Genomic DNA, 13,762 nt, shown 5'->3' on the forward strand with positions numbered 1-13,762 from the left:
ATTCGCATGAACCATTGGATCTTTTTGAGCGAACGTTGATTGCCACACCGGAGTACGTGATCTGTCCGTTGGTCCGGGCTTTTCTAGGCCCGGCCGAGGCATGGAAAAAACCCCGGCCCGAAGCATGCTTGGCATGATTTTTGCTAGGCCGGGCCAGGCATGAGGCACAAACATGAGCAGGCGTTTTTCATTTCTAGGCCCTTGGGCTGGCGCGGGCACGGCACAAAAAAATGTGCTAGGCCAGAAATGACTTGGGCACGACTCGGCACAAAGAAGTAACAGGCCAAATCAGTGGGCTGCATTCTGCCCCTAGCCCAATTCTCTTTTTATATTATTGAAACAACCCAAGTGGACCAAAACAGTGGGCTGCACCTTCCCCTGACCCGAACGGGCGAATCAGCCACTGTGGGCTTTCGCGCCGCGGGCCAGTCACGCAACGAAACCGTCTCCTCATCTCCGTCCGCCGTCCGCTGGCGACATCTCGACGCCCAGAGGTTCCCCGCCTCCTCCCCTCTCCGTGCTGTACTCCTCCCCATGTGCTCCTCCTTCGCCGCCAACGTCCACCGCATCCGACGCGGTCCTCGAACGACGCCGCCGTCTATGACCTCCGCCACCGACGCCCGCTGTCCCTTGACGCGCACCGTCCGCCGCCGGCTCCGCCGTCCTCCAACGCCGCCGACTTCCTCCGCTACCGAAGTCCGCTGTCCCGTGACGCGCACCTTCCGCCGCCGACGCCGTCGACCACTTTCCCACGAAGCCCACGAAACTGCCGCCGCCTGCAGATCTCCGTACCTGTAGTTCGCCGACGGAGGAGGGGGGTGCGCCCACTGTGCACCGCGGTGAGCGCCATCCAGCGGGACACGACACTGTGGGGGACGCTGCTTATTAAGGACCCCCGCTGCTCCGCCGCCGCCCTCGTCCTCGACGTCTGTAGTACGGAGTAATTTCTTGTAAACGACACTGCAGTTCGATTAAAATATTTGCTAGCGACTTTTGGTTTTGCAGCTTTCCATCTACTTGTTGGAGGCACTTGGATGCTATGGCCTTTATATGATTGGATTTGGGTTGATGTTCTTCCCGACCTATCATCAAGAAGCCACCACAGGTAGCTGATGTAGTGATAGCAAGAAAAGGTAATTTTTATCCAAGCATTCTCATTGCCATTTTCTAGGTCATGATTTAACCTCTGTGGTTTCTAATTATTTTGCGATATTTTTCTTTGCCAACATTTCAACGAGATCATGATACCTTTATGCTTTGTTAGTTAGAATTTGAAGTCCAGACAAAGAAACTGTAGTAGTCTGTCACAATAGTTTCAGTCTAATGAGTAATGACCCTAAATCAGAATGACTAAAGCTTGAGTAATGACCGTAAATCAGAATAATGGAGAAAGGTAAAAGTTCACTGCCCCTTCATGTTGGTTGGTTGCTTGGGCTCTGTATAGCTATTATTATGCAAATCATTACGATGTTAGGGCATTTTCTTGCTGCATCTGAAATAGTAATGGAAACTGGACATGTTTCTACATACTAACCTCTTGGTCTAGAATTCCAGATTGCTATATTTCAGCAATTCTTCTGTTTTTATTCTTATGGTAAAGTTTTGGTATTACTTGTCGAAATTACTTGACAAAGTAAAAGACTCTGGCCTCTTATTTTAGTGTCATGCATGGTTATTGGTTTGTGAGAACTATCCTTGCATATGTTTTATCTTCCGCCAACAGGACCGCAATTTTTCTCAGAGGTTTTTATGATGGGTGATTTTTTATCTTTTCATTCTATTAGAAATATGATTATAGGAATGCAAGAGTCAGTCTTTTCCTGTTTGCCAGATCTGCATGAATGTTCTGTTATGAAAATCAGGCTATTGTATAAATGTATGTCTCATTTATTTCTTTTCCATACTGTTAGTAGATTTCATGGATCTATTTGTAGTCTCAAACTTAATGCATTTACCAATATCTTTCCCTAAACTCAAACAGCACGCCATAACTACGGTCTATTTGTTCATAGAACATGTTATCTTCTTATTTTCTAGCACAACTATTTCCGGAGCTTGATGTGATTATCTAATTACTCTACTTATTCGTGCGATGTTAATTTGATCAAACGGTATACAAGATATGTAATCACATCAGTTCGTACTGAATACGACTAGATGGGTATAATTGTAGCTGTACGATCAAGGCTGTCCAGTCCATGTCGTAATCAGGGAAAAACTATTCGGACCGCTGAGATTACACCGGCTGCGAAACACGTTGTTCCAGCAAGAGAACAACCTTTCCTGGTAGGTGATTTGGTGGGAATCTGATGGTTATTGTGATGGTGATATGTGTGTGCTAATGTTGTCGTGGTGTTGCAGTGCAACCAAGATCCACGGTCCTGTCCATGGACCTGGCCATGGGCATGAAGGGTGGAGGGCTGGAAGATAGGCAAGAGAGGGCTGGAAGATAGGCAAGAGAGGCTGCAGCACTTTAGGGGCAAGGGCGGTATATCTATATACTACACGGTATTTTCGGTACTGATGTTCTTTTATTTTTCCTCTCTATTCAATTTTTTCTACAATTCATAGATAGTTCTAGACTTCCTTTTTAAGCAAACGAAGACTTATTCACATGCCATCGGCATCATACGAAAACAGCTCACATGCATGATTGGATGATTGAGCTATGATATTTCTCCCGGAGAGGTTGGATAGACCTTTATATATGATTAACACCCCAATGGAATGCCCAATTTCCTTATTTTGAACCATTGTCATTTTGGCACATGCATGCTGCATGATAACTTAAGTTCCTTACATGTATCCTAACTCCTAGTTTCTTCTTTTCAGCGAATTTAATTTGATCTATTAGTTCCATTCCTCGCATCACGTCTATTTATCGAGGGAGAGCTCCTTCATGTAGAAACCTTTGCATTCCATTGCTACCACATCCATCTTAGTCTGGGACGATGGATGCACCCGGGTCCATCGGGTCCAGGTCTGGTACATACCAGCCCATACCCGTTGTCGAGTCAAAAAATCTACCAGACCTGGCCCCGATTCGGGTCTCGCAGACCCGTGGGTCTACCCGACCCGACCTGCGCCACCTCACATCTCAGGGTGAACGTTCGAACTGGACCTAGCCCGTGGCGAGCTGAGCCAGCTCGCCCCGAGCCCGATTTTTTTTAGCCCGAGCCGAGCCCAAGAAAACGGCCCGTCAAATCTTCAGGGCCGAGCCAAGCCCAGCTGGGTCGAATTTTTTCTACAATTCATAGAAATTCGCCACGGCCCCGCTGCATTGCGCCGCCGGCCGCCGCCATGGATAAGGTCACCGCAGCCGCCGCGAAGGAGAAGGAGCGCACCATCGAGCTGCTGTTGTGCCCGGGTGTCTGTGCCTGCGCTGCTGCTTGCTGTTGGTGTTGATGTGCATGTACTGCTTCTTGATGTTGCCGCTGTTGTCTGCTTGCCAGCTAATGTTGCTCGCTCTGCTACTGACGCTGGTGATGATTACTAGCGCTTACGGCGAGGCGTCGAGGTGGTCGGCCTGCCAGTGCCGCTTGCTGTGTGTGCTGGGAGGAGCTCGTCCAGATCCGGCCGGACGAGGAGCACCCCATCGATCTGCAGCGCCAGGCGGAAGCACAGTGGGAGCTCGTTCAGATCCGTCCGAACAAAGAACGCCATGGCGATCTGTAGTGCTAGGCAGAGACGCGGCGAGGAGGAGGAACTAGCGACGTAGAGACTGCTCGTGGAAATTGACTCGGGAGGAGGCTCGTGCACGGGAGAGAAAGAGTGCAGAGACTGTGGCGGCGTTGAGGCCTTGAGGTATGGGCCGAGGTCCACCTAGGTATGGCACATGTTTGATGTTTGAAGTCTCTGAAGTCTGAATCGGGTATGCAGGTATGTGAGTTCAGGTCTGGCATGTGAGTTCGGGTCTGGCAATACCAGACCCGGACCGCTAGACCCGTCGGGTCCGAAAATTTAGCAATAGCAGACCAGTGGGGATTTATTTTTACCAAACCCTCGTGCTAATCGGGTCAAAACCCGTCGGGTATTCGGGTATCAGGTCCCCATTGCCATTTGTATCTGGGACCATATCATTATGGAGAGGCCGTCCTATTCATCTACCACTACCACTCCATATCACATTTTATTTGGGATGTTCCCCCATCCATGTGTGGGTAATCAGTTGTAGTCACATAGGTGAATTAGAATTGGAGGATTTTAAACACGTATGATGAGATTTAGGAGGGGTAGATTTTGGTGCCTTTTCATGGATGAGGAAAAGTAAAGAACAATATCAAGTGTCATTTATAGAAGGAAAGGAGATGACGAAACGACACCACAAGGAGAGGCCCATGGGCTCCACGTGCCCCCAGGCGTCCTAGCCCTGGGGCGCACCAACATGGTGCGTGGACCCGCCTGCCCCCATGGGGTTGCCCTTTTAAGTGTGCCTTTGTTGTTACAAAATTGGGGCTACCCTACAGTAAGTTGTCTTCTCCTATATGGGAGCGGGCAGATCCCGCGCACTGTCTGCACCTGGGGGAAATTGTAGCCATTGTCGTCCTCGACTCCTTCGCATAATGAGGAGCACCGTCGTCACCGCCATCTTCATCTCCATCAATGAAAACACTGTTACCATCTCCATTACCGTTTCCGACTTCATCCCCTCATGATAGGTGTACGTTTAAACTCGCAATAACTTTTCGGTGTCATGCATGTTATTGATTGACACCTTGTTTTGCTTTGGTGCCTGAACTCTATTTCAGATTGTATAGTCCTTCGTTATGCCTATGACCATTGCCATGATTTGCTGTTGTCACTAGTTTGTTAAGTTACTGAGGCCATGGGAGAAACTCTAGTCATGGTTTTTATACGATTTACAATAAGGTTGAGAAATGGTTTTATATTTTGATGTTATCTCTAATTGTATTGTGTGAACGCCAACTCATGTTACACTATTTATGGGCTTTAGAGGGTGACACCATGTTATGAATTGAGGAGAGAAGGAAGGAGTGACTAGAAACGGTTTCCCCAATCTTGGATTTCTTGCATGGGGGAATTGTGCAGACCTCGGGTCTTAATGATTACACTTTTGCCTTCATATTTTTTTTTTGCTCTCAGATGATGTAGCTTGATATAACCACAAGTTATATTTTATTAGAGAAACTGCATCGTTGGTCTATCAACTTGGCAGCCGTGTGCAGATGGTCAGCGTACATGAGAACCGTTAAAAACAAGTGTTATAATTTGGCAGGTCTGAGCACTTGCGGTCAAAAATACGAATTCGTATGTTCGGATTGTGACGTGGCATGCCGACGTGTAGAAAGCAGGCTGAGACGGCCATTCAATCTTGCAAATTGCCCCCTCCTTTCTCGTCCCAGTATCAACCCCATTAACCTGATATCTCATCCCGAAACGACGCCCATAAAAGGGGAGGTGATGTCATCATTGGCATTGTGCTGCTCGTCTGGCTAGGAGTATGTTCTCGCGATTGATGTCGCGGTGCAAGATGCAGTCCCTAAACACCTCGTCGCGGTAGGTGATGCCGCACGTTGTCCCGACGGCGACTGTGAACTGAGGTGTGCATAGTTCCGGGACTCCCGTTGCTCCGCGCGCTTTGATCACCTCATTTGGCGACCCCTTTGCCTCTGTCATCCCGGAGTTCGATGAGCTCACTGACGTGATTGAACGTGACAATGACCTTGCGATGGTTCCAACCTATGTCCTAGCCAACATGCTGAGGCCCAACATCGATGTAGTCACCATGGGGCTCGTGGGAGGGCGTGGCTCGTCGCGGCGGCGTCGTGCGCATAACGTGATCGTTCAGATGGTGTCTGCGGGACGAGAGTGCTGCGGCGCTTGCCGCTTGTTTCGTCTCTCCGTTGAATGTTTCCCTCCCACCCCTTCTGTTCTGATGAGCTTCACGTGTTGCGCCATGGTGCCGAACAAGAGGCCTGCCATGAAGGACCCCTACATCTTCTGGTTTGATTTTTTTGTTTCCAGATCCGACATTTGTTCATCCTTTGGCAACTTGTCTCCTGCAGCTCCTTCCTCCCTCCTTTGATTATGATTTTTTTGTTTCCAGATCTGATATTCATGACATGTACCTGATAGTTGTTCTTGAATTTTTATTTGGGAACCCTCTAAAATTCTTACTTAGCTCATGGAATCTCTTTCCCTTCCTCTCTTTCATTATTTGCAAATTTCGTTGGCTCTCAAATGTCTGCGGTCGCGAGGCGGCATGGTAGGCAGAGGTAGTTGAACTTGCTCAAGAACACCTTGCCGTTTGAGCGGTGTGCGCAACGGCCGATGGCGAGGCTGATGGGGATCGAGGAGCTGAGGCAGACTCGCTGAAGGACACCTTGCCGGAGGTGTTGAGGCGCGGCCGGTCGACAACAACACGGTGGCGATGGAGGTGGGAGGCGCAGTAGAGTGGTTGGATTTACAACATTGAAAGATTTAGGTGTGTTCTGCAAAAAGACAAGTACTTCATAGTGAAAAGGTGAAAGATATGAAGTCTTTGTCGAAAGAGATGGAGGTGTTGAGGCGCGGCCGGTCGACAATAGCTGTGGATGGGGGCGATGGAGGGTGGGAGGCGTAGTAGAGTGGTTGGATTTATAACATTGAAAGATTCATGTGTGTTTTGCAAAAAGACAAGGACTTCATAGTGAAAAGGCGAAGAGATGGAGATCTTTAAAGAAAATAACAATCTCCAAGAAACGGACGAGCATGATAATAGGGGACCCATCCATATGCACTACAAGAATTGGGGTAGTGATGTTTTGATTATGACAGCCTAGTAGACTGTCATGCAAATTCAGAAATCCTGCCGATTTGGTCTTGGATGGTTGGAAAGCCCATGGGCCTTGAGACTATATGGGTGGAAAGAGGTGTTCGATCTTTCTTATTCTTTGACAAACGTATGAGAGCAAGAAAATGGCGTGGACCTAGCCATTTAGCCCCTGCCTGATAAATTGAGGGGTCCCTTGGTAAGATTACCATGGGTTGGCGCCAAAAACCAAAATGGCCTGAAATGAGCCATCTAGTCCATGTCAGCACACAACTTCATGGACCGAACCGGCGGCACGTGTTTTTGACAACGTTAGCTCAAACGTGCGAAGTTATAACCCCTGTTCTTACCAGTTTTCATGTATGATGATGACCAATCTTCACATGCCCGCCAAGTTGATAGACTAACGGTGTGTTTTCCTCATTTTATTACGTATGTGTGTATAATTAGCATTGGCTCCTCATACATGAGAAAGAACCGAATTACCTTTCTTAAACCATGAAGTATTGAAGCGTACGATCCATAAAATACCCACAGTGCTAAGGAACATTTGATGTTATTGAATGCAATCTTGGGACTGTCCTCAACCATATTTTGGGGATTGGGACACCCATGAACTTTTATTATGATCTTAGGTATATAGTTTCTTGCTTTATAATAACCTAGGAAACAATTGCTACTCAACATTCTTTTGCGGCATTTATGGTTATCTCTACACCGATTTCTCACGCCAATTACTACATCTCCTCGTTGTGTTCGACACTCTTATTGAAATGTGCTATAATGGACCCACTACAATTGTGGGTATCATCATGCAGAACAATAAAAAGAGTTGAGAGAGGGTAGAGGCAGTGGTGCTAAAAGAGAAGAAGTCAACAAGCTTGTTCTATAGTATCTAATGTGCACATAAACATTATTATTTACCTCTAGGATGATATGCATATTGGGGATGAGAAAGTCAATGGCCTTAATTTTTTTATGGATGTTGGGGGAAGCCATGGCTCCTGTCGGTCACGCCTCCGCCATTAGGCGCCGTCCGCAAGCAATAGTGTTGCTCTGTATATGCACGCCAAATATGTCAATATACTTGTTCCTCACTGCCTACCCCCACCCCCAACCATGCCTCGTCGGAGCTTCGATGTGGTCGCCATCGCCTTTTCCTAGCCGCCCAATGCCTTGACAACAGCACTGGGCGCCTCGATTTCCTTATTTCCTACTATATCGGCACTAAGTCTTTGACTAGGAGATAGGGACGGAGAAGGATTGACGAAGAGGTGGTGCTCATAGCCAGGCACCAGAGATGGCGGTTCCGCGCAAGAGGTTCACACGCATCGGGATGTGCTCGCCGCTCTCTTTATCTGCTCGCTTATCGCTCTACGGTCATCCTGGAGTTGAGAACTTCGGTGATTGATTTGGGATTATTAGACATTGCTTCTCTAAGTACTTTGGAGGCCCATTGCTTGGTGCATGATAACGTGCTGAATATTAAAAGTAAAGAGATAAATGTTTGAGAGGGTAAATCTACTTGTTCTTATTCAACGTGCCTGTTTCACTTACATCCATGATGAGGGGTTGCATTCAGGAGGCATCTCATCCTCATTAGACACCTGCTTCGAGGAATGATCCCTTACGACAACTATATTCTAACAAATATGAGTAGCTTTTGACAAGAAATGTCGTTGTAGGCGACATAATTAAATGTATTCCGATTTTGGGCCCATGGGATCAAACTTCAATTGCAACTTCATCTGAAAGGAATCAGACCTCTTGTTCATCCTAAATGTGTGTCATGACTAATTCTCTAACTAATGATTGATGTAGACAAGGTTAATGTCGGTAACATATTTTTTTAAATATTCCGTCGGCCGCCTACTTAATGTCTGCCACTTGTTGCTTGACTCACCATTCCCGTGGGAGCGAAAAACGCGCTTCCCGCCTTAGACAACCCCTCATCACATGGAGGGACACTGGTTGAAAGGAGGTACACCCCCTACGTGAACAACCACTAGGCAATCTTGTGTCTCTGCCATTAGGCGAACTGCACATGCAATACTCCTTTACCCGATACCTCACCCACACTGGGCCTAGGCGGAGCTCCAGTTGATTTGTTATATACCAGCTTTGAACCAACCGAATTGTGGTAATTTCCTTTTCTTGGTTCTGGAGTTTCTTGAGATGTAGTTTTGCAACAGAGGTGTTCGCTTGAGGCCCCTGCTGTAGAATCCAATGGAACACTAGTTGCTTTCACACCATCGGCCTTTGCATTATCAGGTCAGTTGATTTGTTATATACCAGCTTTGAACCAACCGAGTTGTGGTAATTTTCGTTTCCTGGTTCTGGAGTTCCTTGAGATGTAGTGTTTGCAACAGAGGTGTCCGCTTGAGGACCCATCTGTAGTATCCAATGCAACACCAGTTGCTTTCACATCATCGGCCTTTGCATTATTAGGTCCAGTTGATTTGTTATATACTAGCTTTGAACCAACCAAGTTGTGGTAATTTTCGTTTCCTGGTTCTGGAATTCCCTGAGATGTGGTGTTTGCAACAAAGGTGTCCGCTTGAGGCACCTGCTGTAGACTCAAGTCATGCGTGTGTGGCAAGAGGGTTCATATGGTTCCCAAATGCAGGTGAATCACCGTTTGCCAGATGATTTCATATGGTTCCCGTAGCAGCCGGTAGAAGAAGGTTGTGGTTGACGGTTTACCAGTAGGCAAAGACAGCCTGACATGGTCGGCGACCGAAGGCGGCAGGTGTTTTCTAAGGTGTCCAAGTTTCGTGCCTGTGGTTGATAGATTAGGATGCAGCCAGTGGCCGCAATACACCCGCAATGAATTATGAAGAAAATAGATGAGGAGATTCACCATTGATCTTAGTATGGCTCCTTAAGAGAAACTTAGATGAAGTAGTTGTTATTACTTCATACCAAGGTTTATGTATACAGTATTCTTCATCTTGGCAGATGTGTTTAGTACACACGTCTAGTGTTAATACCATGTGAACCTAGAGGTCATGCTATCACTACACCTTATTTAGGTTATGTTACTTCTAATAATAGTAGTACATGGAAGGATTTCTACATACTTGGCCAATAAGGTTCTAGAGAAAACAGAATGGAGATAAGCCATATAGAATCATTTGCAAAGTATATCCGCCATTTGGTTGAGCCAACACATTTAGCTTGATCTTCTTGGTTGATCCCTTAGAGATAGGTTTTCAAGTACATTTTCCATATGTTATTGCCTTATAAATGTGTACCTTTTAAGTAGAGCATTGTGATCGTACACATCATTTACTAACCCTTGTGGCAGCAATTGCACATTTACAAGCTTTACGCCATCACCGCTAGCTCTCAGTTAGGTGATTCTCCGCCGCCGCAGGTCCGAAGTGTCTGACGAGCAGGCGGTTGTGCTTGCGGGTCGAAGCCGAGCGCCAAAGAGACTGGACCCCGGCGTGGGGAGATTGGTGTGCGGAAGAGGTTGCTCATGGGGTCCTTGACGTGCTCGCCTTGCCAGGGCTTCTTGCGGGACGTGCACGCCTTCACCGAGTGCATCCACACCTCACCTATGAGTTCTCCCTTCTCTACCCCACTCCTGCCGCCTCTCCAGTTTTGTTTTTGTCCTCCCTATGTTCGTCCTGCACGCGCTTTCGAGTACCACACTGCCAACATCCCTCTGAATCCCCTTGCTCCTCGTGCCTCCAGGCTGTCGTCGCCGCGTGCCTCCATCCCAACAAGCCGTTGGAGGCACCGCAGGACCGACCCGATGGGCTCGTGTCGACCGCGCGGCGGGGAAGAAGGGTAGCCGGCGCGCGGCGAGGTTTCCCTCTTGCTACAACGCGGCGGGGATGGTGCAGACGCAGCCCAGCTCACATTTGGCGATAACACGAGACCCCTTCCGGCCTGCTCTCACCACCTCCATCTCCGTAGCCATGCCGCGTCTACCGTCGAGATGCCGCCAGAAGCCGTGGCTGCCATCGCGGCAGCAGCAGCCATGCCAGCAACGGGTTTCTCAGCCAGTGCTGTGGTCGTTGGAGCCACCACTTCTTCTGCTCCTAGTCCTAGATGAGGATCTCGTACCAGAGAACTACTCATACGTGGACAACGTGGTGTGGCCTCTGATTTACCAGGCGATGGAAGGCCACATGTCGCCTGCCCTCCTCTCCGCTTCCCACGCCGACAAGCTTGCCTACAGGCGAACCATCCTCTACAAGTGCACTGTACAAGTGTTCCTAACTGTACAATTCCTCATGTGACCATCTTTGTTTAACGGTTTGTCGAGAATGCATTATGAAGAAAATAGATGAGGAGGAGATTGAATCTTGCTCAGTATGCACAATTGGTCTTGGTATTGCTCCTTAAGAGAAACTCAGGTGAAGTAGCTGTTATTACTCCGTACCAAGGTTTATGTATACAACATTCTAACTTCATCTTGGCAGACGTGTTTAGTACACACGGCTAGCATTAATACCATGTGAACCTTCACAGGTCATGCTCTCACCTTTTTTAGGTTATGTTATTTCTAATAATATTAGTACATGGAATCATTTCTGCATACTTCGACTGTAAGGTTCTAGAGAAAACTGATTGTCAGAATGGCGAAAACATGCTATTGACATCATTTGAAATGCTATGTTTCTTTCTACACACCAAAACTCCTGACCCCTCCCTACCTGCCCCATCCCGTGCCTCATCGGAGCTCCGCCGGACCCACAAGGTCCGTTATGTACAAGATCCGCTGGACCATCAGAAGATTGAGACCCACAAGGTCCCTTCTGTACAAGAATCATCGGGTAAACAGTTACGTCATTAGCTTTGTTTCCCAGTGCAACACCAGTTGCTTTCACACCATCGTCCTTTGCATTATCAAGTCCATTTGAGTTGTTATGACGTAGTGTTTGCAACAGAGCCGTCTGCTTGAGGCCCCCGCTATAGAATCCAATGCAACACCAATTGGTTTCACACCATCGGCCTTTGCATTATCAGGTCCAGTTGATTTGTTATATACCAGCTTTGAAGCAACCGAGTTGTGGTAATTTTCGTTTCCATGTTCTGGAGTTCCTTCTGAAGAGAAACTAAGGTGAAGTAGTTGCTATTACTTCTTACCAAGGTTTATCTATACTAGATTCTAACTTCATCTCACTACCGGAAAAACAATATTTGCCGAAGGCCAAACAAAAACGGATCCGGCAAAGAAAAGGCCAAGTAGATTATACTATTTTGACAGCGGCTAGCTCTACCTACCTTTGTATACCATTTTGATGCAAAATGGGCTTACCATTTTGAGGCAAAATGTGTGCCTCATTTTGATAATTAAAACAGTCTCGCACCATTTTGCAATCGGAGGAACAGATTACACATGAGGATGATGAAATCAAAACCCACCAGGCGCCGCAGATGCGAAATGGGAGGAGAGGAGATGGGCGACCATAGATGGGTGCTTACTCACCTTGTGGCAGGTCTTCACATCCCCCTTAGCTTCCTTGAATCCGCGGCGGGGCGGTGGCGACGCCGTTGCTCTCTGTGGCGACGCTCTCCATGCTGTGGGCCTCGTCCCTCTCTTGGACGGCGTTCTCATTGGGAGGCGACGGCCTCGTCCGTTGGTGGCAGCAACGATCACGTACGTGCGGCGGCGATGGCGGCAGGGCGATCTCCTACGGAGGCGGCGGCGATCGCGTGCGGCGTCAACGACGGCGCTGCGATTTTCTACAGTGGCGGCGGCGCGATCTCGTGGATGACGACAGCCGCAATCACGGAGAAAGATTCTTCTACTACCTACTCATGTCCGGCAATTACGGAGCATTAAGCAAGCAATTCCGACAGTACTTGAGCGAGCACGGACCATAGTTCTTCGCCGCCTTACAAGCCGCCGCTTATAGCGTCCTTTATGATGGCACTGCGAGAGCATCGGAGGAACAGATTACACATGAGGATGACGAAATCAAAACCCACCAGGCGCCGCATATGCGAAATGGGAGGAGAGGAGACGGGCGACCATAGGTGGGTGCTCACTCACCTGGTGGCAGGTCTTCACATCTCCCTTAGCTTGAATCCGCGGCGTCGTGGCGCTCTCCACGCCGCGGGCCTCGTCCCTCTCCTGGACAGCGTTCTCATCGGGAGGCGACGGCGGCGACGGCCTCGTCCGTTGGTGGCAGCGGCGATCACGTACGTGCGGCGGCGATCGCGTGCTGCGTCGACGACGACGCTGCGATTTTCTTCGGAGGTGGCTGCGCGATCTCGTGCAGCTGCGACGGCAATCATGTCCAGCGGCGACGGTGGTGATCTCTCTTTTTCCTCCTATGTCCCGTTCGTTTCTCGTTAAGCCACAGGGGTCTAGCAAGCCAGCTTATGCCATTCAATCAATTCACATCAATCAACGTGAATAGGCAGGGGCAATGTGGTCCAAAATAAAATGGCATGTTGGACCATGTCGAAAAATGGCCTAAAAATAGCCAAAAATGCCATTTTGTCAATATGCGAAGGAAATGTGTGCTATTTTGTCTAACAAAATGAAAGGTGTGCGTTTGAAGCAAGGTACGAAGAAAAATGTGGCGTTTTGTCAAATTTCTCCGAGTGCTAGCCGTTGGGGCGCGTCGCCGGATGAAAAACAACAAAATGTTTATAGCATTTTGAGGCAAAATGTGTATACCATTTTGATAATGATAATTAAAAGAGTCGCACTCTTATAGTTTCCGTTGTCCTATTCTAGCATCTTCTTCACTTCCAACTCACAAGAAGACAAGATCTTTGTACGTGCTGACCGCACGGCGAGTAAGAAGGGCAGCCGGTGGGATGGTGCACACGCAGCCAAGGACACATTCGGCAGTAACGCGAGATCCCTCCCGTCCTGCTCTCTCGACCTCCATCTTTGTAGCCACGCCACGTCTGCCACCGAGATGCCACGGGAACCCGTGGCTGCCGTCGCAGCAGAAGCAGCCACTCCAGCAACGGGTTCCTCAGCCAGTGCCGTGGTCGTCGGAGCCGCCGTTTCGTTTG

At 48.4% G+C, this 13,762-nt stretch overlaps 1 long non-coding RNA gene across 3 annotated transcripts; it reads left to right on the forward strand.

Annotated features, from left to right (window-relative positions):
* Positions 1-416: 416 nt before the first annotated feature.
* LOC104581971 lies at positions 417-11,384 on the forward strand. 3 transcript variants are annotated; one of them, XR_002962565.1, is made up of 3 exons: positions 417-2,286; positions 2,362-10,375; positions 10,472-11,384. It is a non-coding gene; the product is annotated as an uncharacterized LOC104581971 (long non-coding RNA). The 3 variants fall into 3 exon arrangements; XR_001407200.2 differs by lacking the exon at positions 10,472-11,384 and having other exon boundaries at positions 421-926; positions 1,006-2,286; positions 2,362-2,753; XR_002962566.1 differs by lacking the exon at positions 10,472-11,384 and having other exon boundaries at positions 435-1,133; positions 2,174-2,286; positions 2,362-2,753.
* Positions 11,385-13,762: the final 2,378 nt, after the last annotated feature.

The sequence above is a fragment of the Brachypodium distachyon genome, chromosome 1 (assembly GCF_000005505.3).
Source record: "Brachypodium distachyon strain Bd21 chromosome 1, Brachypodium_distachyon_v3.0, whole genome shotgun sequence".
NCBI classification, from domain to species: Eukaryota; Viridiplantae; Streptophyta; class Magnoliopsida; order Poales; family Poaceae; genus Brachypodium; species Brachypodium distachyon.